Source organism: Aedes aegypti, chromosome 3 (genome assembly GCF_002204515.2).
Source record: "Aedes aegypti strain LVP_AGWG chromosome 3, AaegL5.0 Primary Assembly, whole genome shotgun sequence".
NCBI lineage: Eukaryota > Metazoa > Arthropoda > Insecta > Diptera > Culicidae > Aedes > Aedes aegypti.
Window position 1 is genome coordinate 60,482,772 of NC_035109.1, and position 15,995 is coordinate 60,498,766.

Below are 15,995 nucleotides of genomic sequence, written 5' to 3' on the forward strand. Positions count from 1 at the left end.
GGGAGCTGGATTCATCCGGTATTAAGAAGAAATTGGGTCTTTCCATCACAACAAGGCGAGTATCTCAAATACTACGTGGATCTGGACACATGGTGTACACGAAAAAGGCCAAAAAACCCAACCTTACTCCGAGGCATGTTCAGGCAAGACTGGATTTTGCCAGAAACCACATGTCTTGGAAGCGGGAATGGAACAACGTGATTTTTTCCGACGAGAAGAAGTTTAATCTTGATGGTCCTGACTGCTGCGCGTATTATTGGCACGATCTTCGGAAGGATCCGCAAGTGAAGCTGAGCAGAAATTTCGGTGGAGGAAGTTTGATGGTCTGGGCTGCATTTTCACGTAGAGGTAAAACCCCGATTGCAACAATTACTACCAGAATGAAGTCCGAAAACTATGTTGAGCTTCTGGACAGTGTTTTGATCCCATTTACGGAGGATGTGATGGAAAACGAATTTGTTTTTCAACAAGATAACGCTGCGATCCATGTCAGCAAGGCCTCCAAACAATGGTTTTTGGAGCGGGACATCCCAGTTATGGATTGGCCAGCGCGGAGTTCGGACCTAAACCCAATCGAAAATCTTTGGGGAATCCTCGCAAAACGGGTTTACAGTGGAGGACGGCAGTTCGGATCAGTTCGAGAGCTGGAAGCAGCTGTTAGAGAGGAGTGGCGTAAAATTCCTTTGACAATGCTGCAGAACCTCGTCGATTCAATGCCGAAACGAATTTATGAAACAATTCTGAAAAATGGTAAACAAACCAAGTACTAAAATTGTTGTGTTCTTGTGATATGATTTTTTATGATCTGAAAATAAAGGTGCGCTTATAAGAATTTCCATACTCAAATCCCGTTTTTTCCTCTTCATTCCAAACTGTTTGAAAGAAAAGTCTTAGTAGTTGGTAGAAATATCATATTATCCGAATACCTAAAAGCAGAGATGATTTATTGAAGTATTGGACTTTCATACTACATGTGCCGGTGAAAAATGGTCATGCGCTTATAGGAATTTCGGGCACTGTATATTTCGTCGATATCATGAGCTTTTTGAATAGCGCCCAAACCGTTGATTTATGCGATATAGTTTGTTCGGAGAAGTTTCTTGGTATATTAAAGCGCATCTTCTGATGAAAAAAAAATTGTGATCAATCCACCTAGCAGTGAGATAGAAAAACATTTTTTTTCAAAACATTCGGATAGACATATGGTGTCTTCAGCAAAGTTGTAGAATTGGCAATTCGAAACAATTTTGTCCAAGACATGATTTTTCTATCTCTTATACTTTTGGAGATATATGCCGTTGTATGTGAATGGCCCCTAAAAATCATATTTTTAATCATAACTTTTCTCCAAGAATTTTGTCATTTTTTGTGTGTTCTACAAAGTTTTTTGTCATAAAAAAACCTGTGTTTTGGCTGAGCATATTATCACGCTATCTTTTGAAGTAACAAAGTTATTTATGAATTACTCTTTTTTCAAGCGCCAGTTTAGGCCCCTATAACTGCCTTTCGACGCAAAATGGCGCAGACAACTCTTACAAATCATGAAAGAATTATATCTTCTCTTTCGGCAGATGATAAAAACATTTGTCTATAAGCGTCTTTTCATGGGTTCTTACTATTAAACAAATAATCCTTAATAAAACGATTTCTACCGATAATTCCTTTACTTCAAGAGATAGAGAGGTGCGATGTTCAGCAAAAACACGAGTTTTGAGATATCTAACAACTTTGTAGATAACATAAAAAATGTTGAACGCATCATCAATTCCTTTCCCTTCCCCTCATTGGTCTGCATTCTGACGTGGCAGGCACCATTGTTGCCTAAAAATAAAATATCACCAGCACTGTGCCTGTTAATCCCAAGCAGTCATCTGGTTGGTTCCTTGTGTAAGTGCAGCTGATCTGGCGATAATGAAGTATAGCAACCACGGGTGGCCAAGCAAGCTCAAGTCTTACGGTGCGGCCATAGTAACGCGTCTGCGTGCGCAAACGCGTTGCGATCAAAGGATTTCCTATTGTTGATATGGCAGCGCCCTTAGGCTCTATTTTAATGCAAGTTTCTATTTTCAATGGAAGGTCTCTAAGGTGTCTTGTTTCATCAAAATGGTCTCTAAAGTACTTTTTCCTTATTATAGTTTCAGTGAAGCCTAAGAGTAGTGTTTGATCTTTCGACCTTGACGCTTGCTCCTGCGGGGGCGGGCGATGAGGGCAGAATCAAACATGTCGCGCGTCGTACGAGTAAAGTGAAAAAGTGCCGCGATCGATTAATTCTTTTTGATCCTTCGACCTTGACGCTTGTTCCTGGGTAGTGCGTCAAGAAAGCCCGAGTAGTCGTCAGTTGTTTTCCCTCTCGGGTCTCGCGCCTATTTTCTCTGAGTGCTTTATATGGCCGAGCAAACGTGTGATGCTGAAAGTGGATTGCTCAGTCAATGATGACAGATCAATTGGTGAGCTCGTTTCATGCTACTATTTCTAATCTATAAAATATGTATGACTGCACATTCAATCGTTACAACGGTGGGACGTAAATATGATTTTTCAACAAGCTATGAATGAGGGATTTTTTTTTATTTCCGTACGGGTTTGGGCCGAAGGGCCTCAGATTTTCATGAAACTTTTTACACAGGCAGGGCTCATCAATATATGAGTAAAAAAAAAAATGAGAAAATTTCATGGTCGCCTATTTTCCCGGAAAACTCAGTTGGAAATTTTTTGTTTTCCCCTGACACTACTTACTTTGAAAAATCATAACTCAGAACGAAGCATCATAGAAACAAAGTTTTTTTTTATGAAAAGGAATAAAAAAATATTTATGAATATTTATGAAAAACTGGAAAAAGTTTACCACAAAATTTTCCACCGTTGAGAAAATTCGTAAAGAAAATCCGGAAAAACTATGTTCCAATTAGTTGTTCAAGAACAACAAAGCCGCTGGCAAGGATGGTATAGGAGCCGAACTCATCAAGATGGGCCCGGACAGGTTGGCCGCTTGTCTGCATCGGCTGATAGTCAGAATCTGGGAAACGGAACAGCTACCGGAGGAGTGGAAGCAAGGCGTTATATGCCCTATCTACAAAAAGGGCGACAAACTGGAGTGTGAAAATTATCGTGCAATCACCATCCTAAACGCCGCCTATAAATTGCTATCCCAGATTCTCTTCCGTCGTCTATCACCTATAGCAAACGAGTTCGTGGGAAGTTATCAAGCAGGTTTCATCGACGGCCGCTCGACAACGGACCAGATCTTTTCCGTGCGGCAAATCCTCCAGAAATGCCGTGAGTACCAGGTCCCTACGCACCATTTGTTCATCGATTTCAAGGCAGCATACGATAGTATCGACCGCATAGAGCTATGGAAAATCATGGACGAGAACAGCTTTCCCGGGAAGCTCACAAGATTGATCAGAGCAACGATGGACGGTGTGCAAAACTGCGTGAAGATCTCGGGCGAACACTCCAGTTCGTTCGAGTCTCGGCGGGGACTACGACAGGGCGACGGACTTTTGTGCCTGTTTTCAATATTGCGCTTGAAGGTGTCATGCGGAGAGCCGGACTTAACAGTCGAGGCACGATTTTCACGAGATCCGGACAATTTGTTTGCTTCGCGGACGACATGGATATTATTGGGAGAAAAATTGAAACGGTGGCAGATTTGTTCACCCGCCTGAAACGCGAAGCAACAAGAGTCGGGCTAATGGTGAATGCGTCGAAAACAAAGTACATGCTGGTTGGCGGAACTGAGCGCGACAGGGCCCGCCTAGGAAGCAGTGTTACGATAGACGGGGATACCTTCGAGGTGGTGGACGAGTTCGTCTACCTCTGATCCTTGTTGACGGCTGACAACAATGTTAGTCGGGAAATACGGAGGCGTCTCATCAGCGGAAGTCGTGCCTACTATGGGCTCCAGAAGAAACTGCGGTCAAGGAAGATTCACCCCCGCACCAAATGCACGATGTACAAAACGCTCATAAGACCGGTAGTCCTCTATGGGCATGAGGCGTGGACTATGCTCGAGGAGGACTTGCAAGCTCTTGGGGTTTTCGAACGCCGAGTGCTAAGGACGATCTTCGGCGGCGTGCAGGAGAACGGCGTGTGGCGGCGAACGATGAACCACGAGCTCGCTCAACTCTACGGCGAACCCAGTATCGTGAAGGTAGCTAAAGCTGGAAGGATACGCTGGGACAACAACCCTGTAAAGATGGTGTTCGCCACGAATCCGGTCGGAACAAGAAGGCGTGGGGCGCAGCGAGCTAGGTGGATTGACCAGGTACACCAGGACCTGGAGAGCGTGGGTAACAGTCGAGGATGGAGAGAAGCGGCCATGAACCGAGGGAATTGGCGAAATATTGTTGGCGAGGCTTTATCAAGATAATTGATGTAAAGCCAAATAAATAAAAAATAATGTTCCTATTAGTGGAAAACTTTCAAGGATATATTTTTGAGAAGGTAATTTCATAAGCTTTAATCGCTGAAATTTTTGAAATGTACTATTTTTTTCGTTTTTGAGTTATGGCCAATTTTGTGGAAAATGACCATATAAGCCTTTTCTTAGATAACCCATATTTCAATCGAAGCATAAGAAAAACAAAGATTTTTTATCAAAGCAATCTCAAATTTTCAAAAACATCTGAAAAAAAGATATGGGATTGGTTTTAATGATGTAAGGTACCGTGGGGTAAGTGGATACAGAAAAATCAATAGTTAACTTCATTGTTATGTATAGCTAACGTGAATAGTTTAACTCAAACTTTTTTCTGTGGATAACAAATAAGGAACTATTATACTTCAAATCGTCATTTATTTCGATTTTTCTGATTGTTATGTATTGAGAATGAGAGACTTGAAAATTTGCGCCAAATGATCCACTTACCGCACCATGGTGGGGTAAGTGGATCACCTTAAAAAAATCTGTTCTCGAAACAAATGTAGTATGATTATGTTTAATAACAATGAAATTACCCTCGCACTTGTTATTAGTGCTAGTAATGTTACATTTTATTACTTTAAAATTAAAAAGTATCTTTATTTAATCAAAATATAATATTTATTAGAATACGACTGTTGTGTAACTTCTAAAATTAACGGCTTTTCAGTCTTACGGATGAATCAAAACGCTACGTTTTTTTAAAATCCAACGTTTCGGCCATTGGACTTGGCCTTCTTCAGGGATCTACAAATTTATTGGACGATTGTTATAATAATTTATGAGCGAAAACATTTTAGTAAAAAAAACTCACATAAAGGTGTACCGTTTTTCGTAACACGCTCAAAGCTTTGCGATCGGTTGTCGCTTTTATGGGGTTCTCTTCCTGGTTGCCTACATTAAACATTATCATTAGTGGCGCAAAGCTTAAGCCTACCTTCTGATATATTACCGTATCATTTATACGGTTGCGTTGGTGGATAGTCACTATTTTTATCTGTCACTATCTGTTTTACCACCTACTCTACACCAATATGGAAACTGAAGTATTTGAGACAGAGATATGGATATGATAGTATAGTGTACATGGAGCTATTTTTGCGTGTATGGAGAGGGAGAGGAATTGTGTAGCTCGCTATTGCTTTGGGACATTTGTGTTGGCTGTGAGAAAGCTATACGATGGGTCGATGGATATTCCGTTGGTTGTTGTACTGTTGGGGCTAGAGATGATGGTGGCGAATCGAAAGTAGTGGGCATCGGTGGTAGCGGTGGAGGTGGTGGAGGTGGTGGAGGTGGTGGAGGAGCTGGATGCTGTAATGATGGGCTTGTTTTGGCTGTTTTTCTGGATCTCGTAGCAATCGTGTGGAGGAGTCCTGTGTAGGTCGCACTAATACCATCTACATCTGTCCTATAGTTGACTGTGTCTAGGGTACTGTGGATGTGAAAACATTCAAGCATTGGAAGTCGGTTTGCAGTGAACGTTTGATCTACGATTTTCGTTTGATCTAATCCGAAACGGTGTTGATATTGTATGCAGTGATCAACAAGGGCTATTCCTCTCCCTCTCCATACACGCAAAAATAGCTCCATGTACACTATACTATCATATCCATATCTCTGTCTCAAATACTTCAGTTTCCATATTGGTGTAGAGTAGGTGGTAAAACAGATAGTGACAGATAAAAATAGTGACTATCCACCAACGCAACCGTATAAATGATACGGTAATATATCAGAAGGTAGGCTTAAGCTTTGCGCCACTAATGATAATGTTTAATGTAGGCAACCAGGAAGAGAACCCCATAAAAGCGACAACCGATCGCAAAGCTTTGAGCGTGTTACGAAAAACGGTACACCTTTATGTGAGTTTTTTTTTTTACTAAAATGTTTTCGCTCATAAATTATTATAACAATCGTCCAATAAATTTGTAGATCCCTGAAGAAGGCCAAGTCCAATGGCCGAAACGTTGGATTTTAAAAAAACGTAGCGTTTTGATTCATCCGTAAGACTGAAAAGTCAAAATATAATAAAAAAGTATGTATATATTAGTTCATACTAATTAGAACAAAAAAAAAAAACATTGTAACTAGAAAAATTCGGAGAAAATTCATCCATTTATACGCATAAGTTATACAGAAGTATTATAGGATTATTCCTAACGATATTTTCGAAAAGCACTCTTGGTTTAAAATCATTAGTTACATTTACTTTTGAATAACAAACTGAAATCCTTCTGTTTTATTTATGAATATATGTGTATCATCTGTCTAGAAAAATTTATATGGTCAAATCATGTACGAGACTATGCTTTCGATTGGAAAATTAGTATATTTTGCTCTTTTACAACTCAGCTTAGATAAACCACGAAAAGTTTCGTGTGAATTTTGAAATTGTTATTCTTTTTATATTTTTTTTATACCAGAAAGGTTAAAAAAATTTTTAGGTGGATGAATTCAAATTTTCTATGGTCAATTTAACAAATTCAAGCTGGGAATGGAACAAAATAAAGGAAAACAACATTTGCGGGTATTAAAGCTTATTAAAATTCTCGTAAGCAGTCTGCCAATAAATGATAATTATTCATGATCCACTTACCCCACCCCTCTAAAAAGTAGGGGTAAGTGTACCATGTCCAATATATTTGTATTTATTCATAAAAATGACATATTTTTCATTGTGATTCATTCAATTAGAACTGAAATGCTCACCATGTGTCGAAAAAAATAATAGAATTTGATTTTAGACAGAGATACAATGGATTTTTGATTGATGGAAAACAATTTTCAAATTAATTACTTTTTGCAGCTAACAAGTTTGCTTGTGTTAGTGTACGTGTAGTACCAGTTTTGCAATAGTATCAGTGTGGGCGTAAGAATATAACCTTAAACGAAGCAATGGTGCGAAAACATTCAACATATCCAAGTATTTAGGCTTTATATTGACAAATGATCCACTTACCCCACTGATAAACTTCCCCCACTGTACCTTATAAGTTGGAATGGATGATATTTTTCATGAAAAATTACACCGCTAAGAACAACTGAAAAAAAAACTGTTTCTGCCTCAATTTTTCATTACACTGAAAAGGGATTCATTCTTTTCTATGGAACAAATAAGATTATTATTATAATTTTTTTAATTTTATTTATTCAATTATTCAGTATATAACTTACATTTTCATCTTAATACTATCTATTTTTTCAACCGGGAAGATTGTCTTTGGTTGCTAATACCAGAAGATTTTCGTTTCTTTGTATTATTAAGAAAAAAGCATACTGTATGTTCTTGGTTTTCATGTGCATCTGAGAATTCACTAGCAAAAATGCTTCGTTCGTCTTTTGGTATAAATGAATGATATTTATTAGTTCCAGGAATTGGAACAAGGTTAGAAAATCTTTTCTGAAGAAATTTTTCAGCCTCTGAATAGTCATTTTCAGTTGCATAGATAAATTCTCAATCTTTTTTAAATTGGTCTTTCACCTTTTGCGACACAGCCCAGTCGAAAAATTGTTTGACGTTATTAATATCTGCTGACTTTCTAATACTAGCATCTCTAGCCATGTTGACTTTTTATGTTGACCATTTTTTTTCACAACACCCCTTTCTTTTCACCTTTATTTTTGTAACTAAAAAAATTGTTGAGTGAATGAATTTCCTAATTCGTTAGTGTCATTGAAGGCTCTAAATGCGGGAAATAGAACATTTTTCTACAGTAATTTTGGGGAACGGTGTTTTTTTTTTTCAATTTTCAAGGCTTTTTGCCTACAGCAGCGATGGTCGTGAGTATCACTGGCTTCGCTGACTGTGATTGGCTTTGTTTGCCAACTGTAGAGTGAATTTCAGATTTTTTCCCAACCCTGATAATAACACATGCTTACTTCCTGACAGCTGTAGGAATGTTACATTTAAGTATTTGTTCAACAAACTTTGAATGGTTCGTCACCTCAAGTGTCGGCATAATTTTCATCTATATAGAAATAATTCATATCAAATGAAAATTTTCTATTTACATATATGCATGTTTATATCTCACAAATAATTATTTATCATGGTCTAATCGCTTATCAAAGTGAATCCAACGATCCTCCTCATTAACAAACATCCCTCCCAGTAACCTTTGTGGAGATGCAGAGGCAAACACGGTCTCCAAATAGCAAAGCTTACACACTAACATTCCTTCCCCCAATCCCACCTGACTGGAAGGACGTGGCCGGCGCCGTTATTGACCCTGCATAAATAGAGGCACTGAATTATGCACACTGAAAAAGATTATGGCCAATCCCAGCCGAACTTCTAGTTGATTATTTGTGCATTTTTACTGACTTCGGTCAATCACGGAATAGCAACCATTGATATGTGTTGTCAGTTTAAGCTAAGCTAATTATAATTGCAGTGAAGCCTAATGCAAAATACTACAGGCTTCTGAGAAAAATGAAAGTCCTGACGGAGCCTCTTAAGTTATTTCTGTGGTTGTCCTTGGAAAAATTCAGATTATATTCTTAAGATAGCCGAACGAAATTCTTGGAGGAATTCCTTGGGAAAATTATTGAAGGAATTCCCAAGCAAATAATTACCAAATGAACTTCTGCAGAAATCGTCATCTTGTCTCTGAATCTTTGGAAAAAAACAACATTTCTCACTAAATTCCTTGAACAAATTATAAAAAAATACAGAATACACGAGGAATCACAAAAAAAGTGAAATAACTGGTCTGATTTTATGATGAAGGATCAAATTCTTATCCTCGGGTCGGGATCATGCACACATTATGCCACACTCCAAGGGGGGGGGGGGAGGCGGTCAGGCCCAGCGTGATAAGCCTTACAAAATTTTGGAGGCCTCATACAAAAAGCGTGACAAAGAGTGGGCAGGGGGTCGAAAAAGTCCAAATATAGCGTGACATAATTTGTGTACCATTTTTTCCTATTAGGTAACGTTTTGTGATTCTGTTTTCTGCTTGATGCATTTTCTCTTAATAATTGGTTCCTATCGGGTTTCTTTTTGGATTACAGTTGGATAGTCAAGTGAGAAAATCGTTAGGAATTTAAGCAAAAGGATAGCACTCTTCGTGTTTATCCAAATCGTCTTTGAATTGCTTTCCGTGAAGCCAAAAAAAATCCCATCATGAATGTTCTAAAATTTTGGTTTTATTTTTTTTTTATTTCAGTTTATTAGCATACATTTCTCCTTTCAGTTTATTAGCATAAATAAAAAAATTCAAATCATATGAAGCTATTTCAAAAAATAAGCAATATTGACTAGATTCTAACTATTCGTGAAAGTTCAACTATAAATATGTTTGTCGAGAATTGCCTCACGAAGTTATCATCGAAGAGAAAATCGATGAAGCGAAAAATGCACTGCAAATACGTCGCCATGATACTCAACGCGCGATTTAAATAAATTGAAAGGATCCTACGTATTTTGAAGTTCGATTCGAATTATTATTGAGGGGCCCAAACGCAAAGGGGTGTAAGTGACATTTTGCTCGCTTTTGAGTTAAGCATACTAACAAAGCTCTACTGTTATTAAGCTTTCTAATGGCATTTTTAGATGAGTCCAAGAGAAAAAAATAACACTAAATATTCGTAGAAGATTTGGCTTGTTTTAGTCTCCCATATAAAATTGCCGAAAAAACATCAACGTCGGTTTTCTAAATCTAGATTGTTGTCACTTACACCCTTTTTTCTAACCCCGTTCTTTCAAAGTGCGAAGATGTTTAACACTGTTAGAGACAAACTGTGCTAACCACAAATCTAATGCATTGCCAGCATAAATCAAAAGCTTACTTTTATAAGTAGTAACGTAGGGCTCTTGTCCATCCCCTACTGGTCTAATTGAAACTGGAACGGACTGGACTATGAAAATTTCAAGCTTTGCGTCCCACAAATCATGAATTGAGAGAGCTTCTCGATTGAAGCTACCCTCTAGAGCTTTCAAGCCAGATCAAGCTTTGCGTTATACCACATTCTGATTATTGTATGCAAGATTTTGGTTGTGTGCAACATTTTTTGCCGAATCAATAATCCTGAATGATGAATTGTAATATAACGTTTGCTAAGATGATTCGAAGGTTTTTCAGGCTATCGATATGGATGGAGACACCATCTCTATGTTGAGAGAGAGAGCTCGACTGGCTTGTCAAATGGATCGGGCCCGATACATCCAGTCTGTCCATCGCTGCACTTGATATAGGGCATGTTCAACGTGCGTGGTTTTCAGAAATGTATCAATGTCGGACTGAATGAAACAGGGATGAAAATTGAAAGTAACTTGTAAGGTGATTCTGAAGCTGTAAGAGAAGGTGAAGCAGAAGGAAAAGTAGAAGTATGTACAGCTTAAGTCAAAGCAGTAGTAGAAGAAGAAATAGTAAGTCAAGAAGAAGTGGAAGTAGAAGTTAAAGTTGAAGCAGAAGTACAAGACCAAGATGAATTTTCACGATTTTTCTATATCAGGAAGAGCTAACACCAATCTTTCTGATAGTGGGGTTAGTTTGCGTGGGCGGGCTAAAAAGGGCTCAACAGCAACGTTTCTGAAAAAAGGCTCAAGACCTCTTGGGCCCTTTTCAAATGTTTGTCCTTTGTCCGAATTTTGGTATTGCATTCGACTGATCAGATGCCGTTTTTTTGTATCGCTCAGTGCTCGCCGAAGAAACAGAATGAGCACTGGAAATTAAAAAGTTCGGCTTGGTTAAAAAAAAAAAAAACAGCTTTCTCGCTCCCGACTGCGCATGGAAGCGAGTGAGGGAAACACAATAACTGAGTGAGTGTTTCCCATGCTTGACCCTCAGTATCATATAGTTGCCAAGCAAGAAGGATATTTATGCATACATAAAGTGCTATTTGTAATTTTCTTGCTTTTTTTCAAATTTTGTTCAATTTATCAAATGATTAGATAATTAACCAAAAGCGCGCGAATAAATTTTCAGTTTTGTTTTCTATACAAAGTGATATATTTGGTATGAATTGTTATTGTTCCTTGGAAGAATATAGTATAGTATTTGCATGTATATAATATCAATCAACTGTATAACACTCAGGGACGCTATCTATTGTTCCATTGATGGCTGCTGTGGAATATTCCACTGCCAGTCAGCGTGCAGCCTCTACAGTTGGCGCCAACCCAACAGCGCGCCAAACTGTATTGAGAAGCGTACGCGCGTAATGAATAATTATTGTATGTTTTGTCTGGCTGTATCGTGCGCCTATATAATGAGCACCCATTGAATTTGTAAGAATGTAGTTTCTTTCGTTTCTTCAACGAGTAGGCATGCTGCCTCTCAGTGGTAATAAATCTGTTATAGTGAAGCCGTTCGCTTGATTTACCGTCCGTTGTATCGTAAAAGACACAACGTAGGAAAGACGTCCCGGCCGAAACAACATATTTACAATATATTCATAAATATTCAAAGAAAGTGGATCTTGAGATTTGATCGTTCAAACGTTACCATAATGATTGATTATACAAGAACTTCTCGTGCGGCTTTCATAGAGGTTGTTAGCTTTAATACTAAATAACGTTGCTGATGAAGGGCACACAAAACACCCAACTGACAAATGGAGAGTGGTCCGATTGACGAAAAGCTTCTTCTAACTGGAAAGGAAAGGATGGTTTACTGTGTTACACTTACTATGCGTGTAAATTACTGCCACCGTTAGCGCACGGTTATGAGGCCCACAATAGAAAACATTTTCCTATGGGAAGCGTGCGGTTGGTCATCGGTTTTTCGGTTCTGTCGCCTAAACGGTAAAAGATACCAATTTGGCGTCTATGGACGAAAGTTAGAGTATGGATTGATGAAAATCAAAAAATATATTTTTGAAAATTTTTCATGATACAGACGATAGTTTTTTTTGCTATTTTTCCGACAATTTTCTCCATGGTAAAAATTTTCCGAGAAATGTTTTTCTTTTTATATTTTTAATAGATTGCTGAGAAAATTTCCTTTTGATTTCACCTAAAAAATTTTGTTCTATGATGCATAGCTCAGGAGATATGAATTTTCAAAGTTTGAGGTATATAGAGAAATCGTGAAAATTCATCTAGAGATTTCTGGGAAAATAGGCCACTATTTTTTTTTTGAATTTCACTTTTGGTCATGTATCCACGAGCTCTACCTCTGGTGTAAATTTCATGCAAATCGGAGAACCTCCGGCCCAAACCTGTCCGATAATTTTAAAAAATGCCCTAAAGCCAAAATTGAAATAGGAATTGAAGTGAAAGTAGCTGAAGAAATAGAAAAAAAAGTAGTAGTAGAAAGAGAACAAAGCGTAATAATAGAATTAGAAGTAAAAGAAGAAGTAGAAGTAAAAGTAAAAGTAGAAGTGGAAGTAGAAATAGTAGTAGAAGTAGAAGCAGAAGTACAATTAGGGATAGAATTATAAGTAGAAGATGAAGTAGAAGTAGATGTAGAAGTACAAGTAGAAGTAGAAGTAGTTGCAGCATTAGAAGGAGAAGTAGAGGTACAAGTAGAAGTCGAAATAGAAGTAGAATTAGTAGTAGGAGTACGAGTAGAAGTAGAAGTTAAAGTAGAAGAAGACCAAGAAGTAAGAATTGAAGTAGAATCAGGAAAGAATTTTAAAAGAAGTAGGTCTAGAAGCTAACTTTGTTGCTACCTCTGAATCGTGCAATAAAGAACAAAAAATTCCTAGATGGTTGTTGATCAAACGTGCAAGAATTTGAAAATGTAGGTATAGATAACTATCGTTTCATTAAAAACCTTTCTACACAATGTTCCACCGTTTAAATTTATCCTCGACGACCATCCTAGACCCATTCATGTTTACCGCTTAGTCAACTACTGCTCGCTAATCGAGAAACAACAATCGATTAGGATCTGCCCAATTATTATAATTGGGCTACCAAAAAATCCTCTCCAACTTTTCCTTTTTCCCCCATTACCGCGCGTATGCGTGATGTTGAATGTGTATCGGGCGATAATGGGATCAAATCCCAACAAATGCCGAAAAACGACGTTAATTGACTCCAAAAACCTCGACAACGCGAAAGGAGGGAGAGCATTCTTGCCGTCCGGGAGCAATCGTTCCCGTCGCGACTAAACTACCGCCAAACAGCATCCAATCCTGTAGAGCGGGGAGTGTTCAAAACTAGTTCCCAAAACTATGCTTTGGTTGTCGGTGGTATCTATCGAGGACTGGTGGTCGCGACAGCACATAATTTGCTACACACAAATATGAGCAACCCCTCAGCGAAACCGTGGCATTTGATTATAATCGGATTATTGGGAAAATTCCGCACGGATATGTTGTCTGTTTGTGCTTCTTTGGTGGGAAAGCAGCAGAAAACGTGGACGGGATTTTCCGTTGTAGTGTGATTGAGTCAGCTCAATTTTCTAGTGAAGTAATTATCAACAAACTGCAAGTTTGTGTAATGTAAACATTAGGAAAACTTGTTCGACCAAATCAGTAAATGGTTTTTAGTATTACAGTCGCCTCTCCACATCTCGATATCGAAGGGACCATCGAGATAGGGAGAGATCGAGACAAAGAAGATTAATTTAATGAACACTAGATTGAAAATCATTCCGTTACTAGGAAAATAATAAACAAACTTCATTGCGAGTTTTCAAATTGTTCTGAACCTCTTAAATCTGGTCTAGTAACCTTTGATTATGTTCATATCGACATATGGAGAGAAAATTGGGAACATGAAATCAACAGGAACACATCGAGATATGGAGATATCGAGATAAGGAGGATATCGAGATATGGAGAGAGAAATCGTATGCAGAATGAAGGGACCGAAGCAATCATCGACATAGGGAGAGATATCGAGATGTAGAACATCGAGATGTAGAGAGTCGACTGTATTACGATTCATCATAGACAGCCATTAATATGAACCGCATGTGTAGAGCATAAATAACTGAAGATCATGTAGTTCATGGAAACCATAACTTCACAGCAATTTGAATGACATATAGAAACCAATAACTATATCGACAGATATCTACTTTATTTTGAGATGTTTGGAAATCGATAAATGTAAACCTTATAAGTTACACACTTAAATTATTTTTCGGATTCCTGTGAAATCTCAACAGCTGATATTGAAGGCCATATCTTCAGAGTAATTTGGATGGCCTAGAGTATCAGGAAAGTATTCCAAAATTTCTGATTATTTTTGAGGCCCTGTGAACAGCATAACATCTATTTCGCAAACTTATTTTGCAACAATTTTGATGTCGACTGTCCAGCGTTTGAGGTACCAACTTACAAGTGTATTGGAACGATAACTGTGAGGTCAACATATTTATTTATTTATTTGTACGTAGAATTATTAGAACTTGTAGCATTTTCAGCAAAGTTAGACCCTGAGTATTTGAGGGTTAATATCGAGAATTTCCTTTATAGTAATTTACAGCCATTAATACAGTCTAATAAGAAGGGAATATTAATTCCATCTAGCTAAGAAGAAAAAAACGTGCTTCACCTAAATGGGCTATGTCGAGTCGTTGATTCCATTTCCTGAAACTATTACATCATCTTGAAACTTACTCAAATTCAGCTGGACCCACTTAAAATGCAAATTGTTCTATTTTATTCATGCGTTTTGCTAAAATATTTATTCCACCTGTGTGTGCGTTAGAACTTCTCCGTGATTCGCTCGTAGTTTGGATTTCGAGGGCAGGAAGCTTCTAACTGATTCCCGTTCCCAATGATGCAGGAGCTTCACTCGCGGATTATGCAAACTAGTTCGACGTTATCACGTTTGAGTTCCACGCCATGGCTTTGCCTGAAGCCGTAGGGACGATCTCATGAGGTCGTTGTTGGTTCGTGCGGTGTTTATTATTTATGCTAATTGAAAAGTGCAGCTCCAGATGGAACGGAGTTTTACTCCCAACGGCGACCTGAGCTGCAATTTCGTCTACTGGTGGTGATGATACCGATCCCATCTTATTAACCCTTAAAGGTGTGAAGACTTTGTTGCACTCGTTTGCTCATATATGTTGATCTTATATGCCAGTTCGCAAAATTTTAACGGTATTTTGCCGGAGAAATATGTAGTTGCATCTCTAAATGTGTCCACAAAAATTTCGATACCGGTAGACAATCCGAATGCATGGCAGCTTCTATTTTATAAGTGATTCTTGGTTGAAATTTAATATATTTCAAATGCTTTAATGTGAAAATGTATGAATGAAGTATGAATTGCGGTCTTATAAGGAACATATTTTAATCACAATACTTTTATTAAATACTTGGCATAGAGAACAAACCCAAACATACTGTCAATTTTTATATGTTCTATTTCTATTCTGACATACAAAATCACATCTACTTAACAATAGATGACCATTCATAAGGCCTGTACTAGAAAAAAAATGCACCAGACAAAGGTGTTCGCCAAAAATTTAATTCAGGTTTGATTTTTTTGAAACTTTCAGGAAATGAACTAATACTTAAGGATTATGTTTCGGCATGATTACTTTATTCAATGTCCTTTCCTTCGCCGAAAGCCCGCACCTTTTCCTTAAGACCCCTCATCACATTTTGTGTAATGGTTGAGCCATCTTTTTGGTTACTTTCATCCATGTTTTGTTCAATTCTA